Source organism: Ursus maritimus, unplaced genomic scaffold (assembly GCF_017311325.1).
Source record: "Ursus maritimus isolate PB19 unplaced genomic scaffold, ASM1731132v1 scaffold_34, whole genome shotgun sequence".
NCBI classification, from domain to species: domain Eukaryota; kingdom Metazoa; phylum Chordata; class Mammalia; order Carnivora; family Ursidae; genus Ursus; species Ursus maritimus.
In genome coordinates this window covers 12,808,781-12,815,322 of record NW_024426008.1, presented here as the reverse complement: position 1 = coordinate 12,815,322, position 6,542 = coordinate 12,808,781, and the positions used below count along the sequence as shown (strand labels likewise).

General features: G+C 44.0%; 1 pseudogene; it reads right to left on the bottom strand.

Moving 5' to 3' along the window:
- Positions 1-915: 915 nt before the first annotated feature.
- Positions 916-2,483, bottom strand: LOC121100100 (annotated as a pseudogene).
- Positions 2,484-6,542: the final 4,059 nt, after the last annotated feature.

The following is a 6,542-nucleotide window of genomic DNA, read 5'->3' as shown; positions in this document are numbered from 1 at the left end:
TCCCCCACCCCCCCTCCCCTCCAGGAATCCTCAGTCTGTTTCCTATGATTAACAAGCTCTTATGGTTTGTCTCCCTGATTTCGTCTTGCTTTATTTTTGCTTTTCCCCTATGATCCTCTGTTTTGTTTCTTAAATTCCACATATGAGTGAGATCATATGATAATGGTCTCTCTGATTGACTTATTTTGCTTAGCATAATACCCTTTAGTTCCATCCACATCATTGCAAATGGCAAGATTTCTTTTCTGTTCTTTTTTCTTTTCTTTTTTGATGGCTGAGTCATATTCCATTGCATATGTATACCACATCTTCTTTATCCATTTATCTGTTGATGGACATTAGGGCTCTTTCCATAGTTTGGCTATCGTGGACACTGCTGCTATAAACATTGGGGTGCAGGTGCCCCTTCAGATCACTACATTTGTATCTTTTGGGTAAATACCCAGTAGTGCAATTCCTGGGTCATAGGGTAGCTCTATTTTCGAACTTCGTGTTTTTCATACCTAAAGTTAAATTTGTGTTTTTAAAAAAGATCTTCGATAGCTCTCCTTACCATGCTTGCATTTTCTCTACCTTCCTGAGCATGAAAGTTATAGTTGTAGTAACTTTTAACGTACTTGGTACTAATTCCAGCATCTTTGTTATTTATGGGTCAGTTTTGATAAGCTAATTTTTTTCTTATTATGGGTTATAGTTTCCTGCTTCTTCGAATGATAATTGATAATTTTTGATTGGATACCAGATGTTTTTAATTTTTACCTTCCTGGGTGCTGGATATTCTTTTATTTAAAAACATGCCCATGAACTTTATGCTGGGATCCCTATAAGTCACTTGGAAATTCTTGAATCTTTTTGAGGCTTGCTTTTTGGGGGTGGGGTGGGGATATAGTATGCTTTATTGATGGTACATGACAAGGTACAGTTCCCTAAGCCCTTCCTCTTCTTCAGGAGTTCTGGGATAGAAGCTGCGTAGAGGTCAAGAGATTCTTAGCTGTTGGGGAATGAGTTGCGGCAAGGACTCTCTAACAGCTGAGGGCTTTTCTCTTCCTCTTGCTCTCACTGGGGCTGGTGGTCTGGGGGCCCTTGCTCCTCGGAGGCCATGTGGACGCTTAGGTCCATGCCCCAGTTGCTATAGCCAAATTCATTGTCACACCCAGAAATGAGCTTGACAAAGTGGTCATTGAGGGCAATGCCCGCTCCGGCATCAAAGGTGGAAGAGTGGGTGTCCAGTCCTCAGTGTAGCCCAGGATGCCCTTGAGGGGGCCCTCCAATGCCTGCTTCATTGATTCTTGATGCCATCATATTTGGCAGCTTTCTCCAGGTAGCAGGTCAGATCCACGACTGATACGTTGGGGGTGGGGACATGGAAAACCATACCAGCGAGCTTCCCATTTGGCTCAGGAGCGACCTTGTCTACAGCCTTGGCGGTGCCAGGAGAAGCAGGGATGATGTTCTGGGCAGCCCTTTAGCCACCATATTGAAGCCCGCTCTTTAAGCTTTATAGAGCTGGAGCAGAGGAGCCCTTACTATAGGGCAGATTTTGCCCCACTGTTAAGGTGACAGCCTCCTGAGCACTCTGCCCAGCATCCCATGAGCCACAAGGTTTGTCTACTCTAGTGGCAGGAACAGGATCTCTCCCAGATCTGTGTAAGCTCCAAGATGGCTCCACCTACAAATTTTCTGGTAGTTTTTCCCCTGGCCTCACGTAGTTTCCTCACACACATAAATTGGTTAGTATGCAGATGTGCAGATTTCATGCTCCATGCTGTTCTCTGGTACCTGAGTTATACCAACGTTAGCTGCCTGGACCTTCAGAAACGTCCCCCCCTCCCCCCCAGTCTCCCAACTCAGAGGGAACTTGAGAGTGTACTTAGGTTTCCTTTTCCCACCCTGGGGCCTGGAAACTGTAAGCAAGCAGCAAGCTGGGGTAATAACACAGCTCCCCTTCCTTGTCGCCTCTCTCTCAGAGACCACTGCTCTACCCCGTGTGCTAATATCTGAAACACATTTTTCATAGATATTTTTCCTGGCTATTTGTTTCTTAAGAGTGTGTGTTCACGAGGGGAATAGCAACCCAGTCCTCCCTACTCCATCTTGGTAGGAAGCAGGCCATTGGTCTCTTTTTGGTTTTCCCAGTCTCTTGCTCAGCTGCTCATGAGGGGATTTCTTCCCATGTCTTCTCTTCCTTTCTTCCCTTCACAATGCCAGCCTCAGATTTCCTTCCTGGTCACGTCGTCTCCGGTTCATAAATAAATAAGCAATGGGAATAACTTTATTATTTTATTTCTAGTCAATAACCATGGGTAATTCACTTTTTCAATTGATCTATGTTGCTTATAAATTGCCGCATCAGCCCCTACTTCACTTTCGTATCGATTTCTGGCACAAATGCACAACTCCGTGAGCTGCTCGCCTGCTCTCGGGTCCTGCTGCGCTCCCAGTGTTGGAACTTGCTTCTTGATACCACCTGCTGTCTCCTTCATCTCCGGGGACTTTATGGTGCTCTCATTCATTCAAATTCATTCAGGAATTATTGCGGAGCTCCCACTCGTCCTGTATTAGATCCCGGGAGGACAGAGGTCAGCAAAGAAGCCATTGAAATTGAAGGGGAATATACTATAATACTATAATAAGGGGAATAAACTCAAATCAAATATTCATATGTATATCTGTAAGAATACAACTCTAAACACTTGGAAATGCTGGAGAAAATTGTTTTTCAAACACTTCTTTTTAAAACCATAGCTGAGTAGCTAATAAAGAGAAAAAAATGACAGGCTTGATATAAAAATGGTGGAATTGCTCTGAAAGAAACTACCATGGGCATCAAGAACTGCATCCCTACTGTCTTCCAAACTGGTTTCCAACAGGCCACCAGTGAGAGGGACCGGAAACACACCTGGAGCTCCTTCTTGAGCTTTATAGAGAGTGGACCCTGAGAAGTGAGCCTACGGTGTGAACCAGCCAAATGTTATCCTCCCACAGGGCTCCTTCTGTCTCAGCTCCGGCCGCTCTGCTGGTGGAGCAGGAAACCAAAAACAGACAACCCTGACATGTATGACGACAGCCTCCAGTCACCTCATATGGGTGCTCACACTGAAATGTGAAAACAGAGATGCTCCGGCCAGAAATATAATTTGAAGAAATGCCAGCAGTCCGTAGATAAAATAAATGCAAATAAATGTTTAACACAGGGCAAGATGATGAAAGATGATGAACTTTGGTCATAATATAGGTATGTGGAAATAATATTTTGTAGCTATCGAATTGGTAAAAATACCAAAGTGCCTCCTTTTCCACTGCTGGTGAGGCTATGGGACAACAGACATTCTCACGTATAGCTGATGGTCCGACAAAATGCCTTGACCCGACTGGAGGAGCAGAGCTAGTAAAATTCACATCAATCCTATTTTGGGGAATCTGTTCCAAAGATATGTCAAAAAAATATATACAAATTGATGTCAGCACATGATTAAAAGTTGCCACTTGGGTGCCTGGGTGGCTCAGTCAGTTAAGTGTCTGCCTTCAGCTCAGGTCATGATCCCAGAGTCCTGGGATTGAGTCCTTTATGGGGCTCCCTGCTCAGTGGGGAGCCTGCTTCTTGCTCTGCCCGCCCCCCCCCACTCGTGTGTGCACGCGTGTGTGCGCGCACTCTCTCGCACAATAAATAAAATCTTAAAAAAAATAAAAATAAAAGTTGCAGCTTGATTTGTAATAAAGACTAGAAACAACCCAAATGTTCACAGAGCACTAGATGAATAAATTATTGTCGTATAGTACTAAGAAGTTAACTGATATCAAAAATACTTTGCCATCTGTTTATAAGAAACATATCAGAAATACAGGTACTTAGAATGACTGAAAGTAAAATGACAGCAAAAGATATATAAAGCCAAACTAACCACAAGGAGGGAGATAAAAACATTAATTTTAGATAAAATAGAATCTGACAAACTCTTAGAAGAGATAAAGATCACAGTGTATTAATAAAGGGTTGATTTCACTGGGAAGATATAACATGTCTAAGTTTGTATGCACCCAATACTATAGCTTAGAAATATGTAAATCAAGACACACAGAACCCAAGGAGAAATGGACAAATCTACCAGCATAAAACATTTTTTTTAAGATTTTATTTATTTATTTGACAGTGAGAGACACAGCCAGCAAGAGAGGGAACACAGGCAGGGGGAGCGGAAGAGGAAGAAGCAGGCTTCCAGTGGAGGAGCCTGATGCGGGGCTCGATCCCAGGACTCCGGGATCACACCCTGAGCCGAAGACAAACGCTTAACGACTGAGCCACCCAGGCGCCCCAGCATAAAACATTTTTAACAGCAGATGCAGCTACTGCTAGATCAAACAGAGAAAGATCATCAGGATTGTGGCAGAGACAGCTACTTTCCTTCTAATACGTGGGCTTATTTTTCTTCCTTTAAATAGGCACTTTGCTCTCCAGAGTAAAGACTATATTTCCCTGCTTCCCTGACACTCCGGTGCATGTGTGTGACCAGGTTCCTGCTAAAGGAAAAAGAATAGAAACGGTAAGGACACCGTCTGGGTCAAGGCCTTGGAAGGGATGGGTGAGCCGTCCAGGTCCATCTTTGTCTCCCTCCAGCTGGCTGGAATGAAGACGTGAACGCAAGGGCTAGAGACTGACCATGAGACAGAGGCCATGTGTGGAAGGAAGATCAACAAACTAGAAGGAATGTGGGCCCTGGATGCGATAAACCCCTCGGATTGCTTACGTGAAAACTGTCATGTGAGAGGAAAGTAAACGCCTGTCTGCTTTAAGCCGCTGTTATTTGGGGTCTTTGATACAACATCTATATCATAACAAATGCAGCTTTCTTCCCTGGGAGTGGAGCCGCAGAAACAGAATCTAGGTGACATTTGCTGGGAAGGCACATGGCAGGCTTGCGAGAACGAGCGCTTGGCAGGCTGAACATCTGGGGCCTGGGGCGAATCATTTGGTAAATCTGTCTCCTCGGATACTTTGGCAGGTTTCTCACATGCTGACACAGCCTTCCCCCTCAATTCCTTTATTTTGAATGACTTCAAGGTAGCTGCCAATAAGTTGAAGCAGAGCAAGATTGGCAGAGCACAGAGATCATTAATAAAACGCAAGAGCTGTAAAACTGCTTAGATTCGTGTTTTTCAACCTTGTTCACATCATGCACTCGGAATATAATATAATATTTGTGTAGCCCATGGGGGCACGCGAATGAGGCTACTCCGAGCCAACGGTGACCAGCCTGCATACTCCCATCATCCCAAAGGCTCAGGGGAACAATATATTGGATGTGTTTGTAACCCTATTTGTGCTTAAACCGTATGCCCAGCACACTGCCTGGATAGCTCTGTTCTACATAAGATCTTCAGCTGTGCTCATTCCAACATGGAACCGGCCAGAAGGAAGCAACCTAAGAAGCCTAAGGGAATTTGGCCCAAGAACCCACACACCTAGACCGCAAATACCTGTGCTTGCCGACTTCTTAATGCAATTTCCAAGTGTCCACGTCTGGACAAGGAGGGATTGCCTGCGAAACCATGGCCTCACCAAGGGGACATACTTCCCAGGGGCCACTTCAATGTACCCCTGCACACATTCATGACAATGCTTTATTGCTTCACCCTGGATGGCAAATCTCATGAATGGTTACCTTATTATGGCCTTTAAAATGTACCTTTATCATATATTCTTTTTATATGTATGATATATTTCACAATAAAACCTTTTTTTTTTTTTCATTAAAATAATCTCAACTTTGAAAGGGCTTTGAAAGAGGTTAAAGCTTCCATGGTGGGGGGGGGAGGAGTCACTGATTGTTCCTGTCAGGCCCTCTAAATCTGTAACTGACATTCATCGTGGTCATTCATTGAGCACATGAAGGATTTCCAGATAAATACTTTTGTTCTTTCTTAACATACGGTTCACTGGGTTAAGAAAAAGTCACTTGGTCCTTTTAAGTGGCATTGGTTCAGCAGCTCCCAAAGCTGAGTTGAGCGCCATTTTCTGCCCCAAAGCACACGTTGAGGTCATGTGACACCCCCCAAAGAGGCAGGCATTGGAAGAACACCCCTCCGCTAATTTGGCTCCTAGCTTCTCTGGTTAGTTCCCCTGGAGTCATCTCAAAGAAGAAGACTTTCAGTCCCTAAAAAAAATCAACAGTCAGAAGAAAGCACATGGGAAATCACTGAATCAAGTATCAAGGGAAGTAAACTCAGTTCACTCAGTATTTCTGATCCAGTTATGACTCATTCATGGAAAAGTTTAAAATCCCCAAATCATTTCTCGTGCTCATGTGGAATGTGGGCCTGGATGCTGAAGTTAGCTGGATGCAAAATTCTCTTACAGTGACCTGGGGGTGTGGAAACACTTGCCCTCCAGAGTGGAAGTTGGTGGAAAAAGTGTATTTACTGTGAGGGAATATATTACTGGCCAATCTGTTGACATGAAGAGCATGTTATTAAAACAAGAAAGAAAACAAGAAAAAGAAAGTTGTATTTTGTGTGGTATTTCAATTAAAGGTGGCCATGGGGGT